A 6,244-nucleotide genomic window follows, 5' to 3' on the forward strand; every position below is an offset into this window, starting at 1 on the left:
GGTGCGCCGCGGTGGTGGGGTTTGGGGCCCCCAGCCGCTGCTGCCCATGGCAGGCGGAAGCGTCCGGCCTTAGTCAGCCCCGGCCACACGTGGCAGGAACTCTGCTATTTGTTTTGGTTCCTCGGGAGGGGAGTTCAGCCTCCCTAGGGACCTGTGACTGAAACCGCAAGCACCTGACAGCCCAACCCTGTGCCTAGGGAAAACAGGGTCTGTCCCTCTGGGCCGCAGGCACCGGGGCTGGCTCAGGTCAGAGGGGCACAGAACGGGCATCAGGGCTGCCTGGCCCAGCAGGAGACCTGGGCAAGGGGAAACTGTGGCAGGCCTGGCTGCTGCTCCTGGGCATGCCTTAAATCCCCAGCAGGGGCAGGGATGATGCCAGAAAGAAGAAGGTCCCTGGGACTGGCAGACCCAAGACCTGGGAAGCTGTAGCCCTCAGTCAGCCAGTGCTCCAGGAACGGGCCAGCAGGTGGCAAACCCAGTGCCTCTCGGCTGAACGCTGCTTCTTTCAGCACAGGCCTAGTTAACTGCTGGGGCTGAGCCTGGGACAGGGGCAGAGCTGCCTTCCCATCAGGGCAAAACTGCAGGCAGGCGTCAAAGCGATGTCAACAGCAGATGGGAGGGTTGATGATGACCAGCCATCTCCCAGCCCAGTCAGCAGGGAGCTGACGGAGAACTCACGTGGCCGGGCACAGCGCTCAGCAGCCGGCCAGGTAGCCCCAAGGAGCAGGGACTGTCTGGGCCACAGGTGTTTTCAGGAGAGCACAGCCCTGGAGCAGGGCGAGGCACTGGGGAGCCCGACCGCAGCCCCGAGCAGACGTGGGTGCCTGCAGGTAAGCGTTGTGTCAGCAGCCTTCACAGGGCATGCAGCTACTGCGCCCAAACAGCCCCCTGCGCACTGGGTGCTGAGGGTCGGGAACGGGAAGGGGAAACACAGCACTCGCAGCCTGGCAAACCCCAGTCTGCCTGAGGTCTTCTCCTGAAGACCTGGCTGGGAGCAGAGCCCCCCAGACCCCAGGACGCCTGCAGGAATTTCCCCCCGGCAGCAGCAGTGCACTGCACTTGGGAAAGCCCAAGCTGGCTGTGACCAGGACAGGCTGGTGCAGCAGCGTATGCACAGCCCTCCACAGCTGGCAGAGATGACACACCCCAGGCCCCTGTGGGACAGGAGGGATGGGGTATGGCAGCCCCAGATGGACTGCACTCTCCCAGCAGGAGTGGAGCAGCCCCTCTCCACAGGAAAGATACAGATGTTACTTTTCCACCGGAGAACCAAGCATACTCTGTACAACTATTGTGTTTCATCTCCCCTGGGAAAAGGACAGGGAGCTCTAAACAGAGAGGAGAAGCACACTGGCACAAACTGCCTGCTGCTCTGCTGCTGCCCCTCGCCTCCCAGCTCTCCCGACCCAGCCAGCCCGTGGGCAGGGGCTGCCAGGCGCTTTTCTCCCCTGCCAAACTCCAACCCGATCCACACCCAGTCCAGAGCTCTGGCCGCTTATCATGTGGATGCAGTTCTCCTGCTTTTAGCTGTCATAATATTGACACAAAGCAAAATAATAGTGATGGTGAGACTCTGCCTGGCTCTGGAAGGCAAACAGCCGAGGAGCCAGGGAGCTGCAGGCTCTGCTATTGTGCAGGACAGGACAGCAGCCTGGGCTGCTTCCAAGCTCTGCTCCCTGACATCACACCTCCTGATAAAGCGGGGATGTGGGATGCAGGCAGAGGGGGGAATGCAGGCTCCATAGCACGCTCTCCCAGTCAAGGAGCGAACGTGTGCATCAGCAGGGCTTCGTCTCAGAGGCTTTCCCAGAACGTGGGTGGAGGAGTGGCTCATCTCTCCTTTTCCCTGAAACCTGGCAGCCACTGAATAGCTGCCATCACCCGCAGCAGACAATGAGCAAAGCAAGCTCAGGGCCAGCTGCAGCGCCGGGAGCGCGTGAGCAGAGGAACTGAGGGGAGCTGGATGGTGACCAGGAAGCAGCCCAGACTGCTGGTGTCACGGACCCCTTGGTGACCACAAAGCAGCTATGGCGTGCTCTGTCTCACCCCAAAGGCCTGGCTTCCTGCAGCCACGCCACGTTTGCTCAGGGGCTTCTCTGAAGCCAGCCTGGAGGGACGGGCCCCCCAGCATCACCTCCTCCCTGGCCTAGCCAGGCTGCCAGGTGCCCTCCAGGCCACAGGCAGCACCTGCACAGTGCCACCAAGATGCCTGAGCAGCTCACGCCTTAGGTGGCACTGAGCAAAGCCAATGCCTTTTCCAGATACAAAGACCTAACACACCGTTAGCAATGCCAGTGCCAGGACTTGACAACCAGCCCTGCGCCATGCTCCCTTGCCCCTTGCTGGGGCTTGTTTTCCTATATGAAATGCAGCGACTTCCCACACTTCCCTTGCCGCTTCCTGACCAGCCTGGCCTTTGAACCAGCTGCCTCCAGCTGCCTGCATCCCGAGAGGAGACCTGGGAACTGACACAGATGAACAAGCCAATGAGTGAGGCTCTGCATCCAGGGGACGCATTTGGACATCAGCTTCCCGTGGCTCTGACAGGGCCTGGGAAGGGTGAAGGGTACCCTAGTCTGGCTGGGCTGCTTCAACCACAAGCCCTAGAAAAACCCTCCTGCTTCCCAGCCTCAGTCTTTACTTTTTAAGGCTCCAAAAAGGGCAGGGGGGGTGCGTGCAAATGGTGAACTTGCTGGCAGGGGAGACGGTCCCTGGGCCAGATTCAGAACCGCCTACTCACTTCCCCTTGGGATCACAGACTCCATTGGCACCACGAGGGCCTGGCTATGGGCTCTGCTGCGTTGATGTGAGGATGAACCAGCAGGCACTTACGAGGCGCACGTACACGCAGGCTGCCGAGCAAGCAGCTGCATCAAACCCTTTACTAACCTGAGGCACTGATTCTGTTCTGTTACTCCCCAAAGCAAGCCCTACCTGTTTCTCCTTGGCCAACCAGGTGGTTATGGCAGCCACTTTTCCAAAGATGACCAGTTTAGGGGACACATGTTACCAGGGTCATCAGCAAAGACCAGCAAAACATGTGCCCTAGTGCTCACAACGTCAGCTGTGAATTTCAAGCATGCTAAAACTGCTGATGACTCAGGCAAAGCATGCATGTGCCTCCAGACCCACAGAGCTTTGCAGCTATTCATGTACTGGCTTTTGATCACCCGCTGTTTGTTTGGGTTTTTTGTCTCCTTTCCCTGGAAGCTTGAGTTTTAAACATGCACGCAGCACTAGGTTCAGACCACCATTTCCACCACCTTTGCTTACTAAGTGACCTACTTTCTCCCCTGTAGCAAACAGAGAACACAGGTTTGGGCTCCCTCAGCCCTTCAGCAGATTCACTCCTGCCTCCTCACAGCTCTGCCTCCACATCTGTGACTGCAAGAGCTTTGGGCTCCAGTCATCCCCTGTTTTTGTCTCAGGCCTGAGCATGAACTTTCCAAAGAGCAATTATGTCACACCAAAGATACCTTTCGTGCAGCCTTCTCCCTAGACCATGCCCCGTGTTCCCCCTACCCCTATGCACCATGCCATCCTTAACTCAGTCACTCATGCTCAAGTGGCTTCAGCACTCAGAGATGATCCTGCGCTGCTCCTTCCTGTGTCACCTATCCCATCCCTGCAGTCTGTGCTGTGCTGACAGTCTGTGCTTGGGTGCTCCTGCTGGGCCGTGGCTCTGCCAGCTCTTGCCTGCTGGCTCATTCCCTTCACAGCTCACTCTGCTTACCCAGGTGCTGCACATGAGTCCAATTACTGGAGTTCAGCAAACTGATTCCCCTCCCTGGCATTTCTTCCAGCCCACTTATCCACTGAGAGTTTCTAATCCAAACAGCCTCCCAGCACACAATGTTCCAGTGCTCCCAGGCTCTACCCAGCCTCTGTCCTGCTTTCTCCTCCTTCACATGAGCACTTGGGGGATGACATTAAATCTCCAGGGACACAGAAGTCGCTGGGTGGAGTGGAACCTGTGTCTTCAGCAGCCATCCCTGATGGTACAGAGCAGGATGCCATGCTGGTCAGGCTGTCAGCTCTCTGAGATGAGCCAGATTTCAGCTTCTCTGCAGGCCTAGAGAATGTGCTGCCATGCTCAGCTGGCCAGCTCATCCCCTGCTTGGGTCTTTTGCCCACAGCAAAAGCACTGTCTGCAGTCATCTCTCCTCTGCAGTCATGTCTCCTCGCTTGCTCACGCACCAGCTGGGAAGCCACAGCAGCCAACCCTGCCCCAGGGAGCCCCGATATACTGAGGAAGGGAAGGAGGGTGTGCTGTGTGGGAGGCAGCTGCCTGTGGCCACGAAAGGAGTGGGGGTCCTGCTCCACAATGGCCAGCAGCTGTGGACCACCAGGTGAGTCTCTTTCCAGCTGCCCATCACATTGCCTCTGCCACAGGGGCCAGCACAGTCTGCAAGGCAGCGAGATTTTAGCTGAGTGCACCCAAACACCGATAGGTGTCTTTCCAGCTGCTTTCCCCACTTACTCCGAGCTCCCTGCGCTGCCCTCACTGCCAATCGTCTTTCCCTCTCCCTCCTTTTATGCCTTCCTGGGCACTCCTTGTCTAACTCACTTGGTCCTGGCAGCAGCTACTGGCTAATGACAACCAGACATCTTGTAGCCATGGTCCCTCTGAGCAGCCATAGCCTGGGGTTTGCCTTTCAGCTCTTCAGAGAGTAGCAGGCTCTGGCTCAGCTCAATGACATGGAGCCAACAGCTCCCAAAATTCCCATTCTGAGGCTTTCATTCATGAAACACACAGCAGCAGACCAAGCACAGGACTGTGCCCCTCAGGGGACCCCAGACTGCCAGTCAGCTTTGGCTGGCTGTGGCAGCACTGCCTGGTGGAAAGTGCTATAGGGAACAGGACAAGAGCAGCACGAGCAGGGAAAAACCTCTACAGCCTGGCAAGGCGCTGAGAAGAAACTGCCCTGCAATAGTTACTGGGACCAAAGCAGGGAATGTAAACAGCCCAGCATCCACAAGGAGGTCATAACCTCAGAGTCCGGTTTCCCTTCCTCTTCTCCCTCCTGCCTAATCTCCAAGAGCTGCTCTGTTTACTAGTGAGATAAGTAAATAAACAAAGGAAAGCTCCAGAGCAGAGATATTTTTTTTTTTTCCAATTTGCTGCATACCCTGGTCCCAGGATCCCCACACACCATGGCAGCGGGTACAGGGCACACAGCACAGGGCACACGGCAGCAGAAGCAGGCAGCCAATGGACACGGGCTGCCCTGCCTAGCATGCAGCTGTGCACTGGAGCAAAAAGGGGAACAGAGCTATCCCACACAAAGATAGAAACTGTCAGGCCTTGCTCCAGGGAGCCCCCAGTCTACACGAGATGGAAGAAAACATTCCTAAAGCTGGGGAGAAGGGGGAAAGAAGGCAGGGCCGTGCCTGGTCAGCACAGCAGGGCCCAGCACAGCCAATAGCAGGCAAACCCTGTTAGCCTCAAGCAACTCTCTCCAGAGGCAAAGGATAGGACAACCTCAGCAAAGAAGGAAACTGGTTTCCAGCCAAGGCAGCAGCACCCCCCAAACAAAGCCAGGCAAATCCATATGTGTGGCTTTTCATCAGGCATTTGAGGGATACAGTGACCTTTCTTTGCCAGGCTGGCAGGCAGTCTGGCTTCTGGGCATACAGGGGCACTTGGGGAAGCAGCAGCAGAGTGGTGTGGAAGGACTTTCAGCCCAGCCCAGGTGCTGGGTGACAAATCACCTGCAATAGGTCCTCAAGACCCAGTGCCCAGTTGCTGGTACCCTGCTGGGGACCCAACGGTCCCAGGATGGCAGCTGGCTGTAGGGAGAGGCCTGAAAGGATCAAGCAAGCACAGAAAAGATGTGATGAGCACTCAAGGCCTTACAGGCGCCTGCAGGGAGCGCCCACTGAAACCATAGCAGCATAAACCAGTTTGCTTTGGTTTCCTAATCTAAAACAACAGGACACAGAGCAGAGACACGGAGCAAAGCAGCGCTGCCATGAGAATCACACCGTGGCTCCCGCCTGCTCCCTGGATACAGAGCTCCAGGAACTGGACACAAAGGAGCTACATTCCTGCCTTATCCAGGGCCGGTTCTGGCTCTGCCAGCAAGAACAATCGGGCTGCCAGGAACTGCGCCTTTCCCACCCCATTTGCTTTGGCTCCCTGCGTCCACAGCAGCACCCGGTCCAAAGTAAATCCCCGCGCGCGGGCTCTCCCCGCGCTGCGCACAGGCCCTGCCCCCCCTCCTGCCCCTCCCGCCGCCTCACC

Source organism: Chaetura pelagica, unplaced genomic scaffold (assembly GCF_000747805.2).
Source record: "Chaetura pelagica isolate M959 unplaced genomic scaffold, ChaPel_1.0 scaffold11, whole genome shotgun sequence".
Lineage (NCBI taxonomy): Eukaryota > Metazoa > Chordata > Aves > Apodiformes > Apodidae > Chaetura > Chaetura pelagica.